At 41.0% G+C, this 14,993-nt stretch overlaps 1 non-coding gene across 1 annotated transcript; it reads right to left on the reverse strand.

The window, feature by feature from the left end:
• Positions 1-390: 390 nt before the first annotated feature.
• On the reverse strand, positions 391-453 carry LOC123100926 (small nucleolar RNA snoR101). Its single transcript, XR_006448536.1, has one exon. It is a non-coding gene; the product is annotated as a small nucleolar RNA snoR101 (small nucleolar RNA).
• Positions 454-14,993: the final 14,540 nt, after the last annotated feature.

The raw sequence follows: 14,993 nt of genomic DNA on the forward strand, positions 1-14,993 counted from the left end.
AACTACAACTTATATCCTACTGACTAGCAGCTCTTGTACACCGAGACTTGGAAAAAATGCAGCAAATGACTTGATCAATGACAGTAATATATAATGACTTGATCAATGGCAGTAATATATAATGACAACTTATTTTGAATTTTAATAGTAGAAGCAAAGTGGAAGAGATTGATATTAGAGTGTCATTGACGCACGCAGAGGACTACCATTGGCGCTCAACTTGGACGGCTGCCAGCAACCGTTGTGGACGGGCCGGTGGTGGTGCGGTCCAACCAGAGGAGGTTGGTGGCTGTGCGACACATTGCCTGGACGACACATAAGAATTGAACTGAACGGATTTTAGATATTGAACTGAACCGAAAGAAAAACTTGACATCAGACATACATTTCTACATCAGGATTGATATAGTGTCAATATTAACTTACCTGAAGTTCAGGGATCAAGTGTAAGACATCATATGCACTTAAGAATCACAAAAGGCTTGCAAACTCCGAGCTTGTACTCTCACTAATAATCAATAGGACTCTCATGTTTCTTGAGCACAGATCAACGAAAAACACCCAAAAACAAAATCTCTACTGTTTGCAAATGTTCCATAGAATATCTTATCATGAATGGACTGGTGAACTTACAAAGGATTTGTTTCCAGCGACCTTCCCGGTGGTTCAGGTTTTTTTATTTCTTGAGCCCTAATTTTTTAGCTTGCCCGACATCTAAACATGAACTACACGATACACACTTTTTTCCATCTTGCACATTGTATCCTGAACATAAATGAAATGAGAGAGGGGGGAGAGAATTTACAAGGAACACACCCTAACAAATGAATGTGTAGCGACCAGACCTCAAACAGTATGATCTCTGTGCATCAGTGTCATCCCTGGACCGGTAATGCTGACACGCACAGTACTTGAAGGATTTATAACAGAGTAGCAATCACACACTTATTACATCGAATATCTCAAAAGAGAACTTGTTACAATAAATATGGCTTAAGGCCATCTAATACGATAACAACGGAAGGCTTGGATGATAAAGTGAGTCCATCAACTCCAACGGCATCACTGAGTGAAAGACCACGACCTAAGGCTCATTACTCGTCGTCTGAAACGTCTGCAACATGATACGTTGCAGCCCGAAAACGGGTCAGCACATGGAATATGCTGGCAATGTATCACAAGAGAGTAATGAACAGAATAAAGCTATCACTATATGCATATATGGCTGGTGGAGGCTGTATGGTTAATATGTTTTGCGAAAAGCCAATTTTTCCCTACAACAAAGGAATATATTTTATTTAACTACAAAGTAGGTTGAAAACATTGAGAATGGTAAACCCCATCTCAATCCCAATTAAAAGGTAATTAATAACCCCGACAAAATTAATTTAGAGTGATGAAATCCACATGATAATCCAAGAACCAGATACTCAAGATGTCCATAACCGGGTAAACGGCTAACCATGATTAGTTTGTACACTCTGCAGAGGTTTGTGCACTTTTCCCCACAAGACTCGATCTCCTCCGTTGGATTTCTCGCACTACATAATGTTTGAGAAACGGATGACCGAGACACAGTCTTTCCGAAGAGGTCCCCTTAACCGATAGATAGGCCTGTACACCTAGAATCCCCTACATTTGCTAGCCCATCATGGAAAGGTTTTCCACAACTTACTCAACTATGCCAGAGCCCATAATGGCATGTGGCTGCACATGGAAGTTTCTAGCATGAATAATCTTATGATCCCATTGAGTCTGGGTGGCAGTCCATAGGAGAATCACACGGTACCCCGGGATTTCCAAAAATACAGGCAATCACTGGATTCCCCAGGTGCCTCAATCCACCCAGATGTGTATTAAAGTTGCCACCTTAAGTTAACCATTAATTAACAATACTCACATCTGTCATGAATGCGCTCAAACCCAATCCACGTCTACGAGCATAGCATAGCAATATAAGCAACGTAGAAGTAACTCCCATAGGTTTGATAATAAACAGGTGAATAGGTACTACCTCAACTACTTCCCAAACCCACAATTTAATCAGATCCTAACCATGCAATTGTTTGAGGATTGATCTAATGCAATAAAACTGGGTAGTAAAGAGGTATGATCAAAATGTTACTTGCCTTGCTGATGATCCGTGAAACCTATAGACTCGTAGTAGCACGCTTCGCACTCCGGGTACTCTATCGCAAACAAACAAGCATACAATAAGGAATCAAGCAAGGGCACGAGTAAAACTCAAATAAGAAGATCTAACCAGAATGTTCAACTTAAGAACTCCGGTTTGCAAAAAGAATCAAATCAAACAAAGCAACGAAACACAAACTGCGAAAGAAACAAGCTTCGTTTACAAATCTGGACTAAAGTCAAATTTTACAGTAGAAAAAACTTGTTTAAGTTGATTACACAGAAAGAGGGCTTTGAGACAAAACTCTAGGCGCTTGAATCGCCTGTATCCGATGAACGAGCGAAAAGATAAACTAAACGAAAATCGGATCAGAAATCGCGATCGAAAATAATCGCGGAAAATCCGAGAAAAAGAAAAACTGACGAACAGACTAACGAACGAACGTTCGCTGTCTGCGGCTAAACGGTGAAAACCGTTCGTTAAAACGAATGAACGAACGGGCGTTCGCTAAATAACTAAACAAAAAAATGATTTAAAATAAAAAAAGCATCTAGGGTTTCGAAAAAAACCAATCGGTTTTCTTGCGAAAACCGAGGCGGCGGCGGCGGCTACCTCCGGCGAGGTCCGACGAACGGCGGCGGCGGCGACGGCGGCTCCGGCGGCGGGGTCGGGCGGCGACGGGCGGCAGGGCGGCGGCGGGGTGGCGCGGCGGCGGCGACGGCTGGGCTGGCGCGGCGGCTAGGGTTGGCGGGGTCGGGCTGGTGGGCTGCGGCCTCGGCCTCGCGGCTTATAAAGCCTCCCTCGGGCGGAGTCCCGAGCGGATACGGCCCAAAGTCGGTTTCCTTTTTTTAATATTCCGCGCAGAAAAACGAATAAAAGAAATACTAAACGGACTCCAAAAATCCTGAAATAAATTTTCCCCGTCCTCTTAAAATCTACCGGACAAGGTGAACATTTATTTGGGACTCTAATGCAATTTTGAAAAACGCATATTTTTCCTAATTCAAATAAAATAGCGATAAAATTCTGAATAAAATTCTTATTTGATTTTAATATTAAATCTCCAATATTTCTTTATTTTGAGGAAGTCATTTTATCCTCTCTCTTTTATTTGTAAAAGAAATATTCGAAGAGAAAATAATTAAAATCATACGATCCTCTTTTTAAAATTTGAGAAAAACTCAAATATGAAAATAACGAAACTCCCAACTCTCTCCGTGGGTCCTTGAGTTGCGTAGAATTTCTAGGATCAAGCCAAAATGCAATAAAATATGATATGCAATGATGATCTAATGCATAACATTCCAAATTGAAAATTTGGGATGTTACAGAATGGTACACACACAGAGAGAGAGATAGATAGAGAGAGAAGGGTTAGGGATCGGGAGCTCAGGGGTTAGCTTCCTGAACGACCAGTGGCAGAGCACACAGGTGGACTATTCAAGTCCATTGATACATACAAAATATTAATGTGAAATGATTTATAACAATTTTCAAAGACAACATAAGCTAGTTGTGGAAGATACATGATTCAAAGTTTTTATTCTAGCCTACGAAGCATTAACTGATGCTCTCCAAAAAAGTTTAATGAACAATATCATTCAAAATAAACACACAGTTTGTTTAGGTTTTTGAACTTGAGAATTTTAGTTTTAATAATAGGTTCAGAAACTAGTTACCTTGAGATGAAGAGTCGTTAGCTTCCTTGTTTTCAGCATGATATTTGAAATACATCATATTTTTGCTACTTTAATTGCAGCCCCAATTCCAATAAGTGGTCTGTAAAAGTAATTGACTAATATCATGTTAACAAAAACAACATGTCCAGTCAGCACCCATGATAACTACAAGTAGCAAGTAACATAATGGAAAAAGCCTAGTATCAGCTATAGCAAGTAGCAAGTGTCAGAATTCAGATTTCTATATAGTACGCCATCGCCATTCCAGAGAGCAGTAAGCATCCATAGAATTGAGACTTGTAGAATTCAAACTAATAAAAGATGTTGAATCCATTAGTGATCATGCATCACCTTGGATTGTTGTGTGTGCTCAACTTGGACGGCTGCGCAGAGCTTGGTGAAGATGGTGGCTTCAATTCTACTTGGACTGATGTCCGTGCTCCACTTGGACGACTGTGAGTAACCATGGTGGACGAGCTCGTGGCTGAGGGCCATGGAGGATCTGGTCAGGGGAGGTGGGGATGGTTGCCTCGGCCGACGCCAGGTGCTAACTACAATAGTAAGATGAATTAGTTATTAGTGGTGAAAACACTAGAACTGAATCATGAAAATTTGTAACATGAATTTTGCTAATGAATATCTACTGATAAACTACTGCAGCTCTTGTTGTCGAACAGCACTCAGTTTGGACACGCAGCTAAGCCTCCAATGGCGCATGTATTAATTTATCTAGTTGACAATAGGTACCAAATGTGTAAAACTAGAGAAAAATACAGTGCAACCGTTGTCAATTTTTCCATCTCTCACTTTGAGAGTCCACCGAAGCTGAATTATCAGCGTGCCACTTTTTTGCTCCATGTAGCAAAGTGTGAGAAGAAAAGTAAACAAATGAATCATCACCCAGCCGCAGTGTTTTCTATTTGGAATCCATTGAACTGAAAAAGCCTACAATGTTTACTGAAAAACCCTACTAGGCGAACTGAAAAAAGCATACAATCGTAGATGGGGAAAAAGCAGACATTGGCGGCTCGATATGAGAAAGGTAGACGGGCATACAATCATTATCATATTTTTGACAGTTTTAATTTTGGCTGAACTTTTTGGTTTCCTGACTTCGAACTTATGTTTTTTTTGTAGGGGCTTGCTCCAGCCCAGGAAACGGGAGCTTCATTGAACAAAATTCGAATAAAGAAGGATCCAACCTGAAGCGTGAACTACTCTAAACTTTTATTGAGATTTTTCTTGAACTAAAGCATGCTGCATGGCACGACGAGGTCGAAGGATTGGGAGAAACTTCGATGAAGGCCAGTCCCAGCGCAAATGCGAGGTAGTTGGGTCAGGGCGGGGCGGCAGCCGAACAAACCTGTATGACACCGACAAGCAAGGAAGATGGCGTGCGGCGGCGTGAGGTGAGACGCCGACTGCGTGCAGAGGATCCCGTGGAAGCGCTGCGTAGAGCATGGTCTGGCGGCGCACTGGAGGGAGGACCATTGCGGGGCGGCATGCTCGAGGGAGGGGGTGCAGGGCGGCGCACTGGAGGGAGGGGCTGCGGGGCAGCGCGCTGGGGGGAGGGGGTGGCGGGGCTGCGCGCTGGTGGAACGAGAAAGGCGGGGTAAGTTGGGGTCGCGGTGGCAGGGGTCTGGTCTGGCGGCAGGGTCAGGCGGGGGTGCGGCGGCGGGGTCAACTGGGATGCGGCGGCGAGGTCAGCTGGAGTGCGGCGGCGGATGACTGGTGCGGTGGCGGGGTCAGGTGGGGTGCGGCAGCGGGGTCAGGTGGGGTGCGGCGGCAGGAGACTACTGTTGGGGAACGTAGTAATTTCAAAAAATTTCCTACGCACATGCAAGATCATGGTGATGCATAGCAACGAGAGGGGAGAGTATGTCTACGTACCCTCGTAGACCGAAAGCGGAAGCGTTTATCAATGCGGTTGATGTAGTCGTACACCTTCACGATTCGTCCTGATCAAGTACCGAACGTACGACACCTCCGTGTTCAGCACACGTTCAGCTCGATGACGTCCTCGCCTTCTTGATCCAGCAAGAGGGGCGAAGTAGTAGATGAGTTCCGGCAACACGACGGCGTGGTGACGGTTTTGGTGAAGAACAATCTCCGCAGGGCTTCGCCTAAGCACTACAAAAACTATGACGGAGGATAAACTAGAGGGGACGGGTTTGCCGGCACACGGCTTGGTGTTTCTTGATGTGTCTTGGGTGCTAGCCCTACCCCTCTATTTATATGTTGAGCCTTGGGGTCGAAACTTGGAGTAAAAGCCTCCACAAAGTCGGTTTCACCCGAAAGGCAAGAGTCCTTCTCGGACTCCAGGGCCAGATGCCAGGGTTCCCGGCGTCTGGACCCAGATGCCAGGGACCCTGTCGTCTGGCCCCTGGACTCCGCAAAACTTCCTTTTGCGCTTTCCAAAAACCTTGTGGGCTTTCCCCTTTGGCCAAAATAAAGTGTTCTCGTACCCAAACATTTCGGGAAACATCCGGAACCTCTTCCGGTGAATTCCAGAACCCTTCCGGAGACCAAACACTATTATCCCATATATCAATCTTTATCTCCGGACCATTCCGGAGTTCCTCGTCATGTCTGTGATCTTATCCGGGACTCCGAACAACATTTGGTTGCCAACATACATAACTCATATAATACTATATCATCAACGAACGTTAAGCGTGCGGACCCTATGGGTTCGAGAACTATGTAGACATGACCGAGACACCTCTTTGGTCAATAACCAATAGCGGAACCTGGATGCCCATATTGGATCCTACATATTCTATGAAGATCTTTATCGGTCGAACCGCATAACAATATACGTTGTTCCCTTTGTCATTTGTATGTTACTTGCCCGAGATTCGATCGTCGGTATCTCAATACCTAGTTCAATCTCGTTACCGGCAAGTCTCTTTACTTGTTCCGTAATGCATCACCCCGCAACTAACTCATTAGTCACATTGCTTGAAAGGCTTATAGTGATGTGCATTACCGAGAGGGCCCAGAGATACCTCTCCGATACTCGGAGTGACAAATCCTAATCTCGATCTATGACAACTCAACAAACACCATCGGAGACACCCGTAGAGCACCTTTATAATCACCCAGTTACGTTGTGACGTTTGGTAGCACACAAAGTGTTCCTACGGTATTCGGGAGTTGCATAATCTCATAGTCATAGGAACATGTATAAGTCATGAAGAAAGCAATAGCAACATACTAAACGATCAAATGCTAAGCTAACGGAATGGGTCAATTCAATCACATCATTCTCTAATGATGTGATCCTGTTAATCAAATGAAAACTCATGTCTATGGCTAGGAAACTTAACCATCTTTGATTCAGTGAGCTAGTCCAGTAGAGGCATACTAGTGACACTCTGCTTGTCTATGTATTCACACATGTACTAAGTTTCCGGTTAATACAATTCTAGCATGAATAATAAACATTTATCATGAAATAAGGAAATAAATAATAACTTTATTATTGCCTCTAGGGCATATTTCCTTCAGTCTCCCACTTGCACTAGAGTCAATAATCTAGTTCACATCGCCATGTGATTTAACACCAATAGTTCATATCACCATTTGATTAACACCCATAGTTCACATCGCCATTGTAGCGACCCGACCTCAGACGGTCAAGTCTCTGTGCTTAAGTGTCATCCCTTGATCGGTATGCTGACACACACAGTACTCGAGGATTTATAACAGAGGTAAATCACATGTATAAAATAACGTAAATACTATTACCTCAATCCAAATAGCGGAAGTAACAAGGTTGTGGATTCCCATCAACACCAACGGCAAAGTTGAGTGTAGAAATCGTAACCCTAACGTATCACTTACTCGTCGTAAGAATCCTGCAACATGAGACGTTGCAACCACAAAGGGTCAGTACATTGAATGTACTGGCAAATTCACACCATAGAGAAATGATGAACAAAGGCTATCACTACATGCATATATGGCTGGTGGAAAAGCTCTATGGTTACAGTTTTGCGAAAGCCAATTTTCCCCTACTGCAAAGGAATAAATTTTATTTAACTATCATGGTGGTTGTTAAACATTGAGAATGGTTGACAGCATTCTCAATCCCAATTAAGTATCATCATCAAAACCCAACAAAATTAATTAAAGTAACATGATGAGATTCACATGAAAATCCAGATACTAGATACTCAAGTTGTCCATAACCGGGGACACGGCTAATCATGATTAGTTTGTACACTCTGCAGAGGTTTGTGCACTTTTCCCCACAAGACTCGACCTCCTCCGTTGGGATTCTCGCACTTCATGGTGTTTGAGAAACGGATGACCGAGACACAGTCTTTCAGAAGTGTTAACTCTCTACTCCGGGTAGACAGTACCACCTACATCCCCTACATCTGCTAGTCTACCTCTTCAAGAGCTCACACAACCTACTCAACTATGCTAGAGCCCATAATAGCTTGTGGCTGCACACGGAAGTTTCTAGCATGAATAATCTCATGATCCCTTTGAGCCTGGGTGGCGGTCCAAAAGAAAAACAGGCAATCCTGGAATACCCAGGTACCTCAATCCACCCAGATGTGTGTTTTAGTTGCCACCTTAAGGTTAACCATTAATTAACAATCTCACATCTGTCATGGTAACACTGAAACCCAATCCACGTCTACTAGCATAGCATAACAATATAAGCAAACGTAGAAGTAACTCCCAAGGGTTTGATAATAAACAGGGCAATAGGTACTACCTCATCTACTTTCCAGAACCCACAATTTAATTAGATCCTAATCATGCAAAGTTTGAGGGTTGATCTAATGCAATAAAACTGGGTATGGAAGGGATATGATCAAAGTGTGAACTTGCCTGCAATGTTTGCAATGTTGATGAAGATGATTCGCACTCATAACTCTTGATAGTTCTACTCGTCACACTCCGTTCATTCTATCATGAGCAAGCAATAGTAACCACACATAAGCAATCACTCAAAAGATCGGGAAGAATGAAGAAGACAGTTCGGAAAACATCAAAACCAAGAAAATAACTCTTGCAACATAAAACAATTTCTAACAGTACCAAAATTATGTGAATTTGGCCTTATCAGAAAGTTTAGGTCAAGAGCTTTGATTTGCAGAAAGAATCAACTAAATCGGAGTTACAGAACTCAAGTTATGTTCAAAAGAAGTTTGAATATGAATTTGAACAAAATTCGAAATTTGAAAATTTCAAAAAGAAAGTTAACGTGACAGGTTAACTAGATAGGTGAAAACAAGACGAAACTATAGGCGCTGGTTTCATCTAATTTGGATAAACGAGTAAAAAGTTATGGTTATTTGAAAAATCAGGGCCAAGCTGTTTTACGGAAGAAAAATAGTTACGGCTAAGGTCTATGTATAAATACGTAGACTAATTGATAATCTAATTATTCTATCATATTAGTCTAGAAATAATAAACTATGGAAGTATAAAAAGAGAAAAAAAGTTACCTTTATAAGGCATAGAAAAGATGACTTTGGAGAGAGGAGACAATTCTCAAAAGTCGCGCCGGAGAGGAGAAAAATATTTTTCTTTAAGGAATCTAGTCAAACCAAAATATTGATTTAACCCGTGTCGGATGATTTTTGGAGGCTCTAGGGTCTATATTTATAGGTGAAAAAGAGGTTTAGGGGTCCAAGGCTAGGCAATGTGGGACTAAACGTAGACGAAAAGAAAAGAAACGGGGAGGCGCCTCGCATGGGCCTAAAGGCCTTAGGCGGTTCGGCCGGCCGCGCGTAATGCAGTTTTTTTTAGCAATTGAAAAGAAAGAAAAGAAAAAAACTATGGAAAAAATATGGGGAGGAATAGGGCCGGCTGGGCCTGGCCCATGTAGGAGAGAAAATAAAATGATGGGGCGCCCGATGCCACTATGCAGCGCACGTGAGCGACTAATAATTACAGGCCGCATGTATAGTTTTATTTTAAATAGAAAAAGAAAGGAAAACTGAATAAATAAAAATAAAATAAATTTTTATATAGGCATATAATATATCAAAGTTTTCAGAAAAAGATTTTCTACAACATGAACATTTTTCTAGCGTCAAATAAAATATACAAAAATTCAGATAAAGCAAAGAGTGCTACTGCTGCAATAAAACCTCATAAAAATCATTTTAAAAATACCAAAATGATTTCAAATTAATTTTTCTCCAATTTTCTATTGTAGGGAATCATGTTACCCTATTTTCCATATATTTTTATTTTAGAGAAAAATAATTTGAATAAAACCCAAAGACTCCAAATTGAAAATAATTTCCAAAAGGACTTTAAATTAGATCCTTTTAAACTTCCAACTCATATTTCATATGTTTTGAAGAAGTCATTTTATCTTCTCTCGTGAAAATCATTGAGTTGCATAAAGTTTCAGAATTGAAAAACATATTTTCAAATGAAATTCAAATATTTTCAACACCCCTTTTCATTTAAATAAATGGAAGAAGTCATGTCATCTTCCCTCCAGGGTTTTGTGATGAAAAGAATTTGAATTCACGGAGATCATAAAAGCAAGATGAAAGTTTGGGAAAGTCCTTTTATTCCCTCTCATTTAACTTTCAAAAGATTTCGAATTCACTCACTTTCAGTCAATCAATCAAACAATCAATCCAATCTATCTGTTTATTATAACATTCCAAAATTTAGAATTTTGGGATGTTATAGCCATGTGACCAACACTCAAAGGGTTTACTAGAGTCAGCAATCTTAGTTCACATCGCCATGTGATTAACACCCAAAGAGTACTAAGGTGTGATCATGTTTTGCTTGTGAGAGAATTTTAGTCAACGGGTCTACGACATTCAGATCCGTATGTATTTTGCAAATTTCTATGTCAACAATGCTCTGCACGGAGCTACTCTAGCTAATTGCTCCCACTTTCAATATGTATCTAGATCGAGACTTAGAGTCATCCAGATCGGTATCAAAGCTTGCATCGACGTAACTCTTTACGACGAACCTTTTGTCACCTCCATAATGGAGAAACATATCCTTATTCCACTAAGGATAATTTTGACCGCTGTCCTGTGATCTACTCCTAAATCACTATTGTACTCCCTTGCCAAACTCAGTGTAGGGTATACAATAGATCTGGTACACAGCATGGCATACTTTATAGAACCTATGACTGAGGCATAGGGAATGAATTTCATTCAATTTCTATCTTCTGCCGTGGTCGGGCTTTGAGTCTTACTTAATTTCACACCTTGCAATACAGGCAAGAACTCCTTCTTTGACTGTTCCATTTTGAACTACTTCAAAAATTTGTCAAGTTATGTACTCATCGAAAAAACTTATCAAGCGTCTTGATCTATCTCTATAGATCTTGATGCTCAATATGCAAGCAGCTTCATCGAGGTCTTTCTTTGAAAAACTCCTTTCAAACACTCCTTTTATGCTTTCCAGAAAATTCTACATCATTTCCGATCAACAATAAGTCATTCACATATACTTATGAGAAAGGTTGTAGTGCTCCCACTCACTTTCTTGTAAATACAGGCTTCATCGCAAGTCCGTATAAAACTATATGCTTTGATCAACTCATCAAAGCGTATATTCCAACTCTGAGATGCTTTGCACCAGTCCATGGATGGATCGCTGGAGCTTGCATATTTTGTTAGCACCTTTAGGATCGACAAAACCTTCTGGTTGCATCATATACAACTCTTCTTTAAGAAATCCATTAAGGAATGTAGTTTTGACATCCATTTGCCAGATTTCATAAAATGTGGCAATTTGCTAACATGATTCGGACAGATTTAAGCATCGCTACGAGTGAGAAAATCTCATCGTAGTCAACACCTTGAACTTTGTCAAAAACCTTTTCCGACAAGTCTAGCTTTGTAGATAGTAACACTACTATCAGCACCCGTCTTCCTCTTGAAGATCCATTTATTCTTAATGGCTCACCGATCATCGGGCAAGTCAATCAAAGTCCATACTTTGTTCTCAAACATGGATCCCATCTCAGATTTCATGGCCTCAAACCATTTTGCGGAATCTGGGCTCATCATCACTTTCTCATAGTTCGTAGGTTTGTCATGGTCTAGTAACATGACTCCCAAAATAGGATTACCGTACCACTCTGGTGTGGAACATATTATGTTTGACCTACGAGGTTCGGTAGTAACTTGATCTAAAGTTTCATGATCATCATCATTAACTTCCTCACTAATTGGTGTAAGCATCACTGGAACTGATTTCTGTGATGAACTACTTTCCAATTTGGGAGAAGGTACAATTACCTCATCAAGTTCTACTTTCCTCCCACTCACTTCTTTCGAGAGAAACTTCTTCTCTAGAAAGGATCCACTCTTAGCAACAAAGATCTTGCCTTCGGATCTGTGATAGAAGGTGTACCCAACATTTTCCTTTGGGTATCCTATGAAGACACATTTCTCCGATTTGGGTTCGAGCTTATTAGGTTGAAACTATTTCACATAAGCATCGCAACCCCAAACTTTAAGAAACGATAGCTTAGGTTTCTTGCCAAACCACAGTTCATATGGTGTCGTCTCAACGGATTTAGATGATGCCATATTTAACGTGAATGCAACTGTCTCTAATGCATAACCCCAAAACGATAATGGTAAATCGGTAAGATACATCATAGATCGCACCATATCTAATAAAGTGCGGTTACGACGTTCGGACACACCATTACGCTGTGGTGTTCCAGGTGGCGTGAGTTGCGAAACTATTCTGCATTGTTTCAAATGAAGACCAAACTCGTAACTCAAATATTCTCCTCCACGATCAGATCGTAGAAACTTTATTTTCTTGTTACGATGATTTTCTACTTCACTCTGAAATTCTTTGAACTTTTCAAATGTTTCAGACTTATGTTTCATCAAGTAGATATACACATATCTGCTCAAATCATCTGTGAAGGTCAGAAAACAATGATACCTGCTGTGAACCTCAACACTCATTGGACCGCATACGTCGGTATGTATTATTTCCAATAAGTCAGTGGCTCGCTCCATTGTTTCGGAGAACGGAGTCTTAGTCATCTTGCCCATGAGGCATGGTTCGCAAGCATCAAATAATTCATAATCAAGTGATTCCAAAAGTCCATCGGCATGGAGTTTCTTCATGCGCTTTACACCAATATGACCTAAACGGCAGTGCCACAAATAAGTCGCACTATCATTATTAACTTTGCATCTTTTGGCATCACTATTATGAATATGTGTATTATTACGATCGAGATTCAGTAAACCATTTACATTGGATGTATGACCATAGAAGGTTTTATTCATGTAAACAGAACAACAATTATTCTCTGACTTAAATGAATAACCGTATCGCAATAAACATGATCAAATCATATTCATGCTCAACGCAAACACCAAATACCATTTATTTAGGTCCAACACCAATCCCGAAGGTATAGGGAGTGTGCGATGGTGATCTTATCAACCTTGGAATCACTTCCAACACACATCGTCACTTCGCCCTCAACTAGTTTCTGTTCATTTTGCAACTCCCGTTTCGAGTTACTACTCTTTAGTAACTGAACCAGTATCAAATACCGAGGGGTTGCTATGAACAATAGTAAAGTACACATCAATAACATGTATATCAAATATACCTTTGTTCACTTTGCCATCCTTCTTATTTGCCAAGTATCTAGGGGCAGTTCCACTTCCAGTGACCATTTCCTTTGCAGTAGAAGCACTCAGTTTCAGGCTTGAGTCTAGCTTTGGGTTTCTTCACAGGAGTGACAACTTGTTTGCCATTCTTTCTTGAAGTTCCCTTTCTATTCCTTTGCCCTTTTCTTGAAACTAGTGGTTTTGTAAACCATCAACATTTGATGCTCTTTCCTGATTTCTACCTTCGCCGATTTCAGCATCGCGAAGAGCTCGGGAAATACTTTCGTCATCCCTTGCATATTATAGTTCATCATGAAGTTCTAGTAACTTGGTGATAGTGACTAGAGAACTTTGTCAATTACTATCTTATCTGGAAGATTAACTCCCACTTGATTCAAGCAATTGTAGTACCCAGACAATCTGGGCACATGCTCACTGGTTGAGCCATTCTCCTCCATTTTGTAGGCAAAGTACTGTCAGAGGTCTCATACCTCTCGACACGGGCATGAGTATAAAATACCAATTTCAACTCTTGGAACATCTTATATGCTCCATGGCGTTCAAAACATTTTTGAAGTCCCGGTTCTAAGCCGTAAAGCATGGTGCACTAAACTATCAAGTAGTCATCATGCCGAGCTTGTCAAACGTTCATAACGTCTGCATCTGCTCCTGCAATAGGTCTGTCACCTAGCGGTGCATCAAGGACATAATTCTTCTGCGCAGCAATGAGGATAATCCTCAAATCACGGATCCAATCCGCATTATTGCTACTAACATCTTTCAACTTAGTTTTCTCTAGGAACATATCAAAAATAAAACAGGGGAGCTAAACGCGAGCTATTGATCTACAACATAGATATGCAAATACTATCAGGACTAAGTTCATGATAAATTAAAGTTCAATTAATTATATTACTTAAGAACTCCCACTTAGATAGACATCCCTCTAGTCATCTAAATGATCACGTGATCCATATCAACTAAACTATGTCCGATCATCAGGCGAGATGGAGTAGTTTTCAATGGTGAACATCACTATGTTGATCATATCTACTATATGATTCACGTTCGACCTTTCGGTCTCCAGTGTTCCGAGGCCATATCTGCATATGCTAGGCTCGTCAAGTTTAACCCGAGTATTCTGCATGTGCAAAACTGGCTTGCACCCGTTGTATGTGAACGTAGAGCTTATCACACCCGATCATCACGTGGTGTCTCAGCACGAAGAACTGTCGCAACGGTGCATACTCAGGGAGAACACTTGTACCTTGAAATTTAGTGAGAGATCGTCTTATAATGCTACCGTCGAACTAAGCAAAATAAGATGCAAAAAGGATAAACATCACATGCAATCAATATAAGTGATATGATATGGCCATCATCATCTTGTGCCTTTGATCTCCATCTCCAAAGCACCGTCATGATCACCATCTTCACCGGCGCGACACCTTGATCTCCATCGTAGCATCGTTGTCGTCTCGCCAACTATTGCTTCTACGACTACCGCTACCGCTTAGTGATAAAGTAAAGCAATTACATGGCGATTGCATTTCATACAATAAAGCGACAACCATA

This window comes from Triticum aestivum, chromosome 4D (genome assembly GCF_018294505.1).
Source record: "Triticum aestivum cultivar Chinese Spring chromosome 4D, IWGSC CS RefSeq v2.1, whole genome shotgun sequence".
In the NCBI taxonomy this organism is placed as follows: Eukaryota; Viridiplantae; Streptophyta; class Magnoliopsida; order Poales; family Poaceae; genus Triticum; species Triticum aestivum.